The 13,065-nt window shown below is 41.7% G+C and overlaps 1 protein-coding gene across 2 annotated transcripts in view; it reads right to left on the bottom strand.

The window, feature by feature from the left end:
• CACNA1D (calcium voltage-gated channel subunit alpha1 D) overlaps positions 1-13,065 on the bottom strand; it is a 277,638-nt gene that overhangs the window by 18,201 nt on the left and 246,372 nt on the right. The gene's annotated exons all lie outside the window — the stretch shown is intronic.

Below are 13,065 nucleotides of genomic sequence, written 5' to 3'. Positions count from 1 at the left end.
TCACTGAAGTTATAAAATTTGTAAATGTACTGATTAAACAACAGAATCTGATGGCAGCAGTGGGTGTCAATGGGCAATTTTCACAATGGAGAGAGGTGAAAAGCGGTGTGCCCCAAGGATCTGTCCTGGGACGGGTGCTTTTCAACCTCTTCATAAATGACCTGGAGACAAGGGTGAGCAGTGAGGTGGCAAAGTTTGCAGACGACACCAAACTTTTCCGAGTGGTGAAGACCAGAAGTGATTGTGAGGAGCTCCAGAAGGATCTCTCCAGACTGGCAGAATGGGCAGCAAAATGGCAGATGCGTTTAATGTAAGTAAGTGTAAGGTCATGCACATTGGGGCAAAAAATCAAAACTTCACATTTAGGCTGATGGGTTCTGTGACAGATCAGGAGAGAGATCTTGGGGTGGTGGTGGAAAGGCCGATGAAAGTGTCGACCCAGTGTGCGGCGGCAGTAAAGAAGGCCAATTCTATGCTTGGGATCATTAGAAAAGGTATTGAGAACAAAATGGCTAATATTATAATGGTGGTTGGTTGGCAACCTTCAGTCTTGAAAGACTATGGTACAAGCCTACAGCACCTGGTATTCCCAGGTGGTCTCCCATCCAAGTACTAACCAGGCCTGACCCTGCTTTGCTTCCAAGATCAGACAAGATTGGGCATGTGCAGCATAACAATTGGTGTAATATTATACAAATCGGTGGTAAGGCCACACCCTGGAGTATTGTGTCCAGTTCTGGTCGCCACATCTCAAAAAAGACATAGTGGAAATGGAAAAAGTGCAAAAGAGAGTGACTATGATGATTGCTGGGCTGGGGCACCTTCCTTATGAGGAAAGACTACAGCGTTTGGAGCTCTTCAGCCTAGAAAAGAGGCGCCTGAAGGGAGACATGATTGAGACATACAAAATTATGCAGGGGATGGACAGAGTGGATAGAGAGATGCTCTTTACACTCTCACATAACACCAGAACCAGGGGACATCCACTAAAATTGAGTGTTGGGAGGGTTAGGACAGACAAAAGAAAATATTTCTTTACTCAGCATATGGTTGGTCTGTGAAACTCCTTGCCGCAGGATGTGGTGATGGCATCTGGCCTGGATGCCTTTAAAAGGCGATTGGACAAGTTTCTGGAGGAAAAATCCATTATGGGTTACAAAACATGATGTGTATGTGCAACCTCCTGATTTTAGAAATGGGCTATGTCAGAATGCCAATGCAAGGGAGGGCACCAGAATGAGGTCTCCTGTTGTCTGGTGTGCTCCCTGGGGCATTTGGTGGGTCGTTGTGAGATACAGGAAGCTGAACTAGATGGGCCTATGGCCTGATCCAGTGGGGCTATTCTTATGTTGTTAAGACCTGGAGGAAGGAAAGTCATGATTTTTCTGTCCAGCCCATCAAAGTTGTCTCCACTTTCCTTCTAATACTCATGCTCTATTCTTTCCTATAGGAGATAGATTGGTGGGGGTGAGCAGAATGGAGATGAGATGTGGTGCAGACTGAGCCTGGAATGGGGTGGGTTTGGCAGCAGTGGTGCCTGCCATATCATAACCCCTTCCTGGGCCGATTCACCTTCAAGGGTCAATGAAGACTTGCACCAGCCCTATAATTTCTGCGGGTCTGAGTTGATCCATGGTGGATGCTGAGACTTACTCTAGGGCAAGGGAACACTTGTTCCCTTGTCCTGAGGAGGCCTCAATGTGCCATAACTGTCCTATGGGATACATTGGAAGCTGCACTGAAGCCAGTGCATCACCACAGAGGGTTACTTAGGACTGGGCTAGCTACTACAATGAAGCGGTCATATAGCCCATTTAGTTGTTGCCAACATGTCTCTGAAGAGTCTTGACTATAGTTGATGAAGTTATTATTGCAGACATAGACACCAAATAGCTAACAATTAACAGACTTAGGTCAATGAGGAGAAATATGCATCTGGAAATCAGCTAAGGAAATCCATGAGAAACTGTATCAGTCAAGTTACCAAAGTCACTGCAAAGAATAATGGATTTTAAGTTTTCTAGAAGTGCAAAAACATTATATTATATTTTAAATATTTAGGTATCCACCATTTTTCTCTGAAGTGTTGCATAAATCAGGTAAAAATGAAATGTACATCCTGCTTACTTAGCTCTGGGAATGAGAACCTGACCATCATATTTTTTTTGCTATAGGTAGACTGATATCCCCCTTAGCTGCAGAGGTGCTACTAAGAGCAAATCAGATGTGCAACTTGACTGGACTGGGGGTGTTTTCATTCTAAATAGCAAGTGAGGGAGCTGCAATACAAAGTTGTGGCAGGGGCAGAGGAGCTTTGCCTTTGCTGTGGTTTTGATGTGCCCTCCCATGCCTTGTTTTTAAATAAAAACCACTTTTTTTGTTTAAAAATAGCACGTTGGGACATGGGATCAGGTTCAAAACCATAGTAGGGGAAAATATCGCCTGCCTGCCCCGACATGGTTTCAACCTGGTTCACACTACCGCTACTTGCTACTTAGAACTAAAACACATGCACCCAACTGGTCCAATTGCAAGATGAAGTGCATATCTGATCTTGCCCTTAAGCAACAAGTATCTTGTTAAGTATCTTCATGGTATCTTAAGTATCTTAAGATACTTAAGATCTTAAGATACTTAAGTATCTTAAGTATCTTCATGGGGCACTGATATAAAGATAGATAGCATTGTCTTGTACAAGAAATATTTGTTTCTAGTTAACCAGAGACAGCTGAACAGCAAAGCATTAATAAATGCTTTTCTAATCAATGGAAGAAGGCACATTGGCTAATATGGCTCAAGCATTTCCATTTTTCTTGGGCATTATGAAACCTGGAGTGTCTTTGGTCCTGATATCTGATATATCAGGCTTAACATAAGCAGACTTTGGCTTGCTGGGAGACAAGCAAAGTTATTTGTTATTAACAAAGTTATTAACTTCTGAAGGTTCTTCTGAAAGTTCTGATAAGATCAATGCTACAAACTTGTCAACTGGCATTCTGTCCCACTTCAAGAAGCAAATATAGATGTAAAATAGAACCTGGCACTGAAAGGCTGTTCTCAGAAACTGACAGACTGAAAGACTTCTATTAGGGAGCTGTAGCTCTGCTTTCTATGCAGAAGTTTCCAGGTTCATGGCATCTTCAGGTAGGGCTGGAAAACCCTGGAGAGCTGCTGCTAATCAGTGTAGACCAGTGGTTTCCAAACCTTTTAGCACCCACTTTTTAAAACAACACTCTATTGAGACCCATTTAGGTTTACCAAGACCCTCAAACATTTATCTCCTTATACACATGCTTGCAAACTGAGCTCTTTGCAGGGTAATTAGCAGCTAAAGTATCTGATTTTTGAATAGTCTTAGGGCTTGAGGTAATTAGTTATCTGATCTTTCCATCATCCTTTGGCAACCTGCCAAAAATCAGGCTGTGACCCACCAGTGGGCAACAAACCATAGTTTGGGAACCGTTAGTATAGACAATATTGAGCTAGAAGGTCTGACTCAGTATCATATGTACATACGGAACAAATAATCCTTCAAGGCAGTGTTTCTCGAACTGTGGGTTGGGACTCACTAGGTGGGTTGTGAGCTAATTTCAGGTGGGTCCCCATTCATTTCAATATATTATTTTTAATTTACTAGACTCAAAGCTACCATGGTATGTGACTGCATCTGGGGAAATATTACAGGTCTGTACTTTTAACAGGCTACTATGTATATGCAGGAGGTCTGGTCTAGAGGGTAGAGCCTCCGTCTGCCTGAAGATAACATCTACAAGGTCACCAGTTCGAGGCCACTGGCACCGTGCGACCTTGAAGCAGCTGACAAGCTGAAACCGAGCTATTCCATCTGCTCTAAGCGTGGGAGGATGGAGGCCAGAATGTGAAGCCAGATCGGAATGAAACACCTGAATGTAGTGGTTCTTGAAAGAAAGAACCTTCTTTCAATTGTAAAAATCCCTATTTAATAAGGGATTTAGATAAGCCTGCCTATGTAAACCGCCTTGAATAAAGTCTTGAATAAAGACCAAGAAAGGCGGTATATAAATACCTGTTGTTGTTGTTGTTATGCTTTTAACTATGATAGTAAATGGGATTTACTCCTGGGTAAGTGTGGGTAAGATTGCAGCCTAGGATTGTTAAAAATTTTCCTGCTTAATGATGTTGCTTCTGGTCATGACATCACTTCTGGTGGGACCTGAAAGACTCTCATTCTAAAATGTGGGTTTCAGTGCTAAAAGTCTGAGAACTACTGCTTCAAGAATTTTTACAGAGTTCTGTAAAACTCTGCATATGAAACCAGGTTGGATCTCTGAATACACACCTCAGCTTCTGTATGTGAGATTCAATGGCATGGACTATTAAGTTTGAGTGAAAAGAGGCTGATCTTCTACACCGGAATTGCACCTTACCGACCATAGCTACGTAGTTCCATCCCAAACCACCTGATAAGAACTGGTTTCAGCCTGGGTATGCTGCTGTCTCCCCATAAAGGGAAGTGAGGGCTGAAGTGGTTCTAGACTGATCTGTACACAGCTCTCCTGCCAGGGCAGAGAGAAGCCTATTCTGGGGTCTGCACTGTGGCAAACTGTTTTCTTGTTGCCTCCACTTGGAGAGAAGTTGCAATGGGAGATTGATAGCCAGTGTTCCATTGCTTCCTCTTGGCATTGCTGCCTAAATTGGCCCTGGCATTTAGTCCCTGATTAGGAAAGCCTGGGGGAGCAAAGAAGAAGAAAATAAGTGCTGAAGAGAGAAAAAATTCAGCACTAGGCTAAAATGACTATACATATGTAATGATGCAGTGGTGACACAGCCTGGCTGGAAAGACAGGCAGCCCTCACCAACAGATTTATCATCTCATGATCCAAGGGGAAATGCTTCTTGGGTGATTAGGAATATCACCCTGGTACCACTGGAGAAACTTTATTTGAACATGCAGATTTATGGCACACCAGAACCGGCTGAAGCTATTAGGCTGACTACCCAAAATCTCTGCCCCCTAATATGTGCACCCCTTACCTATCTCCTTCATCTTCATGGGCTCTTGAATCAATGCAGTAACTGTGGAGCATGCTCTGTTTGCTCCCAGCAAGATCTAGATTTCCTGATTTGTTTAAAGAGCCCAAACGGAAGAAGGCGTAATCTTGCTCCTTCTTCCACCAGGCTCTTTAAATAACAAGAATGTGGACTGTGCTAGGACTGTGGACTGTGCATGCTTCACATTTCCTGCATTGACAAGGGCCACAAGAAGGGAGCAAGTAGGCTCTAGTATCACTGCATTCTAATCTGGCCCATGCAATATTTTCATTGTTCCTTCCTTTACAGGGCTCCTTAAAAGAGTCTAGTGCAGCATTTTTCAACCAGTGGTATGTGTGCCATCAGTGGTATGTGAGATGTTGTCTAATGGTACGCAAGGGGCCACAGTGCCGTGGGTTGTGACATCACTTCTGGGTTCCGCGAAGAAGTGACTTCTCCAAGCAATGCTGAGAAGCAGTTGCTGTGCCCTGTTCCATGGCCATCTGAGTTTTGCCAAGTCGCTGTGTCCTGTTCTCACGAGTACTCGCGAGAACAGGGAGCTGCAACTGCTTCTCGGAGCAAAGAAGCAACTGCTCCGAACCTTGTGAATCCCAAAGTGATGTCATAGCCCTAGGTATTTTTGCTATTGTGCATGTGCCTGATCTCGTCTGATCTCGGAAGCTAAGCAGGGTCAGGCCTGGTTAGTACTTGGATGGGAGACCGCTTGGGAATACCGGGTGCTGTAGGCTTAGACCATAGTCTTTTGAGACTGAAGGTTGCCAACCAGTACTTAAGATAATTACCACATGAAAAGGGATACATTGGGAGAAACAGGCTGAAAAACACTGGTCTAGTGGAGGGTGGAGCAAGGTGAGGGAGTCAGATTGCTGTGCTCCGGATCAAAACACCATTATCTTCTTCCATGCAGGCTCTTTAAACAAAGGACGAAATATTTAATCATTGGGAGCAATCCTAATTTCTCTGTTGCCCAATTCCTGGGCACCTTCAGGGGGTAGGTGGCATGCAAACATACTTTTAAGTTATGGGAGGAATGCACAGTTGAGAAACCCCCCAAAAGTGGGACTTGATGCTGGTTTTATCTGTGTGCTACTTTCTGTAGTGGAAAATATGTTGCTCCTTGAAGCTTTGTTTTATTCTTTTATAGCCATTATTATGGCTGTCCCCCATTGAGGCTGGCATCTGGTTTGACCTGCACCAGCTGCACCCCAGTAATGACACCTCTAGTTCCCTACATTTTATTCTTCTGGTCTGTTGGTCAGATCTGCTTGCTGGTGCCCAGGCTGAATCCATGCTTAATAATCTCCAAGTTCAAGACCTAGAGAAGGTTCAAGTCCTGACAGTCTTCTGAATTGAACCAATGAATATGTGAAACTTTCTCCTATCTACACTATGTAATACTACCTATATCCAGCAGACCCATATTTTCCAAAGAGGCATTTATTCTGTTTCGTTTTCTGGATCTATCATAACATTAGATAATTCTGTCACACATAATAGTAATAAACTATAAGCAACAGAATGAGATACCCGCCATGTTTCTACAGAGATCACATTGTAATGAAGTAATCCAATTGCTCTCAATTAATTATTCAGGATGTTCACAAGACAAAACATATTGTGAAGATTGGAGATTTTTTTAAAAAGAACTAGTGATATTTTATGCTGCATAGGCGGTGTCCAAATACATTAATATGCTGTGCCGTATTATGAATCATCAACAGAAAAGCTATTCTTTTATTAATATCATCCTCATCATCACTGCAAATTTAGGCCTGAATCCTTTCCATTACTATGCCTGGAATGAATGAGAGTGGTTGAATTAGTCAATATAATGCGTACAGTGTGATAAAAGAATGAACAGTTTATAACCTAGCAAGTAGACCCATTTAGTAACTATTTAAGACATTTTAATCGAGTGGTCTCAATCTGAGCACTGAGACCAGTAAATTTTCAAACAAGTTAGGCCAGTGGAGTATATCTTAGCTTAAAATAACATATTTGTAAAAAATTAGTCCAAGTCTAGCTAGCATAGGTTCTGGGCAGCCCACATAAAATAAAACATGCCATTGCTCCTTCCCCTCAGCTACTGTTCTCAATAAAGCAAAAACATAGCTCTGATTGAGTATATTCAAGTATAAAGCCACACATCAGATCAAGTTCCTACCTACAGATCCAGCTCAGCAGAAAACTTTGATACTGCTTGGTTAGAGATGGAGAAGATCAGAAATTAAGGGCCCAATCCTATCAGGTAATTCTTCTCCCACAGCCAATGCTGCCATGCTGAAACAGGTCTGCTGTATCCAGTGTGGGGGGGAGGGGATCCAGAGTCTTTGGAATGGAAAAGGGAATCATTTTCCCGTACCAGTCCGTATGCCTTCAGCTCTACAGTGGTGTCCTTGAACCTGTTCCAAGTCTGTAGCTGGTGCCCACACTGTAACTGGTCTAAGTCCAAGGAGAAAAGGGGGTGGGGAAGTTTGCAAAAGAGGGGGCAGGATCTGCCATGCACCATCACCACCCCCTCCCATAGCCTCCTCACTCCTGTTCCTCCCCCCTCTCCATCCAGTTTTACTCCCTTCCAGCCCATCCAACCCATCTTACCTGCTCTCTGAGCGCGGCAAGGTCTGGTGATGGCCAGGGAGCGCTGCTGCATTTTGTGGCAGCGCTCCCAAAATGGTCAATGACGGAGTGCCCTGTGCACGGTGGGTGGCCATTTTGAAACCATGGAGCTTAGTTCTACTGTCAAAACATGTCTAGCCGGCAGCTCAATATTAAGAACATAAGAACAGCCCCACTGGATCAGGCCATAGGCCCATCTAGTCCAGCTTCCTGTATCTCACAGCAGCCCACCAAATGCCCCAGGGAGCACACCAGGTAACAAGAGACCTGCATCCTGGTGCCCTCCCTTGTATTGGCATTCTGACATAGCCCATTTCTAAAATCAGGAGGTTGTACATGCACATCATGGCTTGTAACCAGTAATGGATTTTTCCTCCAGAAACTTGTCCAATCCCCTTTTAAAGGCGTCCAGGCCAGACGCCATCACCACATTCAGGATTGGGCTGTAAATGTGGTTAGCACTGTTAGATCAATTCAAGTTAAGGGTTGTGTAAGTGTGTCTGTGTGGGTAGGCAGGGGTTCTTTCATTGATTAGTGGGAAACAATCAAATGCTCAGTCACTATCTCCTTGAGTTCAATGGGACTACTTAATCCTGAATTGAGGCACTTTGACTTTCAAAGAACTTTTTAACAGGGTTGTGGATCAGACTAGACATAATTACTTAAAAAGATTGGGACTCTCTCTTCAGGAAGTTGTTTCATAACACACAAGATGATATCTTCAAATTGACATGACAATTTAGTGCAGCTTTGCTTTAGGAGGCACAATGACACATGCAATTTTTCAAGACAGTATTAAAACGTTAATGTGCTCATATTGCAGGCTACACAACTTCCGAAATCATAAAGAAAAACAGTGAGAAGAAAAGGAAAGCACACACATCTGTTCTTTGAAAAAAAATCAGTTGTCATCTAATATGGAGAAATACTGTAACAGATAAAACATATCACTTGATAACCAAATGCCACATTTAAGCCACTTCTGCCCAGCCCACAGGTGTACACATTTGATCCCTGTTGTGATCCCATTGTTGGGCAGAAATGGCTTATTAACACGGACCTACCTTTTAAGCTATTAACAAAAAACCCAATAATTCCATAATAGTAAATCCTACCTTCAACACACAATTAAGAAAAGAGGTGTTGGCCTTGGAACTGAGATACATTGAACGGGTACCAATCCTTGGAGTTACAAATGAAGGTTTTATTTATACATTATAAATTGCAAAAATACATTTGCAAGAAAAATCATTCTCAAACACGCATATACTGTTTGCAGTCATAAATAAATTGTAAAAAAAATATTCCCACAATTCTTCTTCCTTATTAGCTCAGCTGTAAAGAAATTTTTTTCTTTATGTAAATTCTAGTCTATAAATAAAAATGCAAAATACTAATTTCTCCTTAGGAGCTGGGGAAATTATCATCTCTTACACTACATTTTCTGTCAATGTATACATTTATACACATTATTAAAATCTAGTTTCATAAAATATCTAAAGTGTTAGTATACGCTTACTGCAATCAATGTACAGACAACTTACTACCATTAATAAGCATTCAGAAAAACAAATGCTGTATGGCTTATTTTTTTACTGTTTTTGCATAAGTGTCTAAAACAAAGTAGACTAGAAATTTAAGCCCAAACAAGCACCCTAATTGTTAACTACAAATACCATGTGAGTAAACATGGATATTTTAATAGCATATCTGACTTGTTGCTGCTACCCTTCTGATGTCACTTGCATTTAGTGGTGTACTCAAAGGGCTTGAAGCCTATACTTATTCTGATTATACTTTACGAGTAGTCAGTATTATTTCCTAATGAAAAAAATGCAATAACAAAATGTCATACAAGAACACATACACACCATCAGAATCATGCAACCAAAAATTGCCACACAAGGGCACCTACGCTGTAGCAGTGAATGTAAGAAATATAGTAGTCAAGCCTGGAGTCTGCCGAGTCATTTATCTCCATAGAGCCCATGCTATTTCTACCACCGAAGCTGGGTCCCCTCTAGACAAAAGATTTTGTGTGCTCTTGTCAAAACGAAGCTCTGTTTAGCGGAGCTTTAGTGTGAGCTCAGCATGAATCTGGAAGGCCAATGAAGCTGAAGCTGTGACGTACAAACCCTATTTGCATCTCATGACCACTGAACCTCTCTTCTAAATTTCCATCATTGTATGCTTATTACTTTTATGGTTGCTAATTGAGGAGTATAGACATTTCAAGAGGAATATAATAGCTTTGTTAAACACAACTGTGTTTTTGAGATAACAAATGCACAGAGGTCTCTCTCCCTCTCCAATTGTGTTATACTGTTTTATATAAGCATAAGTGATTAATTGTACAGTTATAGATAATCCATATATTTTCTCCAGGGGCTGACAACCTCTATACCAAGTACTAGGCATTAATAATTAAAGTCAATCATGCTCTGCTAAACATTAATTTTGTTAATGATGTTATGAGTGTTTGGCATCAATTTAAGTTTCCAGTACTACTGACAGATAATTATTGGCATCCCGGCTCTTAAAGTACCAGAGGATGCTGCAGTTGCACTCTCTAAATAAGACTGTGCACAGTGAAGTCAAGGAAGGGTCAAAGATGGAGGTTTAAATAGGAACAATAATCACTAAGGTCCAACATAGATGATCTATGCTTTTCCTTTTCTGAGGGGAAAGAAACGTATGAAGAGTGAGCCATACCTTCTGGTTAAGCAGGTAGGTGGGGTCAGATGGAAGGATATGAGCATTAACACTTTCCATTACACCTATGGAGGAACAGTGTTAGGGGCGGCAGCACCAAACAGCTACCACTGCATCCTGTACTGGATTTGAGCAGGCTGGAGATTTCTTCAGAGTAAAGTCGCAGCCTGCTCAATGGGGCTTCTTAGAGCTGCACCAGCAAAATCACTGACACAGACTCGAAAAGCCCCTTGTCAGGCTTTTGAGCCTGGGAAGAAGGATAGGATTCTGTGGAGTAGGCAACAAAAACGGGAAAGGGCTTACTATAGCAGTTTGGAGGGCCAGGGAGGCCTGCAGAGGGGCTTCCGGGCTCCCTGGACCTTCTGGAGAGGCATAGCAGCCCCCAGATAAATAGAAAAAAAACTTTTTCATTCCCGGCAGTGGCATGATCGTGGCAATTGTGTCACCGCTGTTGCCTTGCCCCTTAAGGGGTAGTGACAGAGGTGCTAGGGCGTTGTGATGCAATTTAAGTCTATTAGTGCTTTACTAACCATAAAGATACTGAAAACAAAGTAAATTATTTATGTTCATAGAAACACTGAACTCCTGCTACTGGCAGAATAATATAATGGCCATGGACAAAGTACCTCAGGCACCAAACAGCTGCTTTTTGATTGACAAAAGGTATCAGCAAAACAGCTCTCTGTGAGAGCAGTGGTTGCTTTTCCAGTGTATTTGGTGAACAGACTGCAAGTATAATATTTGAATTGAGTCAGAAATAGTCTCAACTATACTGTTAGAGGTCCAAAGTCCATGTGTTGCAATTGGCAAATTTCCATACTGTTTTGCTTTTCAGTTGAGAGTCTGAGAAACTCTAGCTCACAGCTGAAGATTGGGTACGTGCAACTAGCACTAACTCCTATTTATAGGAGTCAATAAATCCCATAGGAGTCAAATAAATCCCAACTCAGTCAAATGCTAAGGACTTTTCTGCTAAGGATTCACTGCTCTCGTTAATCTTCCTTCCTGGGATAACAGAAACTACAGTTTCAGAAATAGAAAGAGATATACCTATGGCAGCATTAAAAACACAGAAGCACACCATCTAAAATTCAGATTGTGCAACAGTTTTTAAATTATACAAACTCACAGTTGTCTTTCCTGTGAATTGACCATGTGCAATTCTAGGGTCAAACTAGATGGTAATAGGAATGTGTAATGCAACCCTGTGGGTATTTTCGGTAAATAGTGTGCTAAGGGGGCAAAATTGCAGCAGAGGGTAGGGGGATGTTTAAGACTTTGCTTCTGCTGTGATTCCAAACCCAGTGGTGTCTCCCATTCCATGCTAGTTTAACTGGAAAAAAATTTACATTGAAAGCCAGTGGAAAGTTTTTTTTGCAATTACAACAACATGCTGGTGTATATGTATGCAAGCATACACACCTGTGGGACGGGCATTAGACCTGTGGCTGCTCAAAGTCCTAAAGGCTCCCTATGCCCCACTGTAGTAAAGATGTCACTATGAGAAAAAAAAAATCTAAAGTGGTTAGTATTTAAGAAATCTAAGCAGGGATATGACAGTGATATATAAAATGAAAAGCAGGTTGGAAAATATGATGAGGAAACAGTTGTTTGCCCTTTTTCACACTAATAAAGATGTTTCCAATGAAATTACTGCAGAGCTGTAAGATGTTTTATAACATCTTTATAAAACAGAAGAAAAATTTTTTCCCAAGTTGAAACGTAGAGAACATCTTCTATCAAAATTCATAATGGAGGAGACTGATGAATGTTAGGATAGGTGGAGCAGTGAGAACTGAAACTGTCATCTCCCTTTTATCTGTCCCCCCCACAGAATGCTACTCTCCTCCAAACTCTAGTGTCTCCACAAACAGAGGCTTCTTTACACCCTTTCTCTGCAATGTAGGCTCTGAGCTGAGCTCTCTTCTCTTCCTCATTTTCCAAGAAATGGAGGTGGGGCTCCAATAAGCACTCTGCATTCACATGCCAACTGCCCTCTTTCCAATGATATGGATATGCTTCTTTTACACACACACACACACACACACACACACACACACACACACACACACACGGGGGGGGGGAGATTTGCACAATTACATCTATGTTCCTAGGCTATCATATCTATCTGCCCATAAATCATATCATGTGGCTCACCTGCTGCTCTCACAAAAATGCTTATAGGCTTGAACCAACAAAGTGCTTCTTCAAAACACTACCATCTACAAATGTTAATGCTGTCCTGATGGCTGTGAAGGTGAAGAACAGTCTGCAGTATAGTGGAAGTGGTTTGGGCAGATTCTGAGGCTTCTCTGCTCAGAATATAATTTCAAATTACTTGCACCACTTACAATATGTGTCTTTGATTTTCTGCTTCAGAAATCTTTAAGTTGGAGAAAAAGATAGCTTTAAGTTGGAGAAAAAGATAGCTTATACTGTGGAGTCACTACTGTCAAGTAAAACTGTTACCCAAAAATGACTTGACTTCTGAACTCAAATAGCACCTGACTTTCAAAACTGTTACAGTTTTGCAGACTGGAGCGTTAATATTTAATGCTAAGTTAATATTTAAGGCTAAGTTTAAAAGATCTGCAGGTTCCTCGTGAAAACTTTGGAGATTTTGTTGCTTCTTTCATAAGAAAGGCATTTTGCACTTACCTTCTAATATACAGAACAGTATGGTTACTTGTTTTTATGGCAGAAGAC

This window comes from Tiliqua scincoides, chromosome 2 (assembly GCF_035046505.1).
Source record: "Tiliqua scincoides isolate rTilSci1 chromosome 2, rTilSci1.hap2, whole genome shotgun sequence".
NCBI classification, from domain to species: domain Eukaryota; kingdom Metazoa; phylum Chordata; class Lepidosauria; order Squamata; family Scincidae; genus Tiliqua; species Tiliqua scincoides.
Note: the sequence above shows the minus strand (reverse complement) of the source record. Positions and strands in the feature narration are given on the sequence as shown.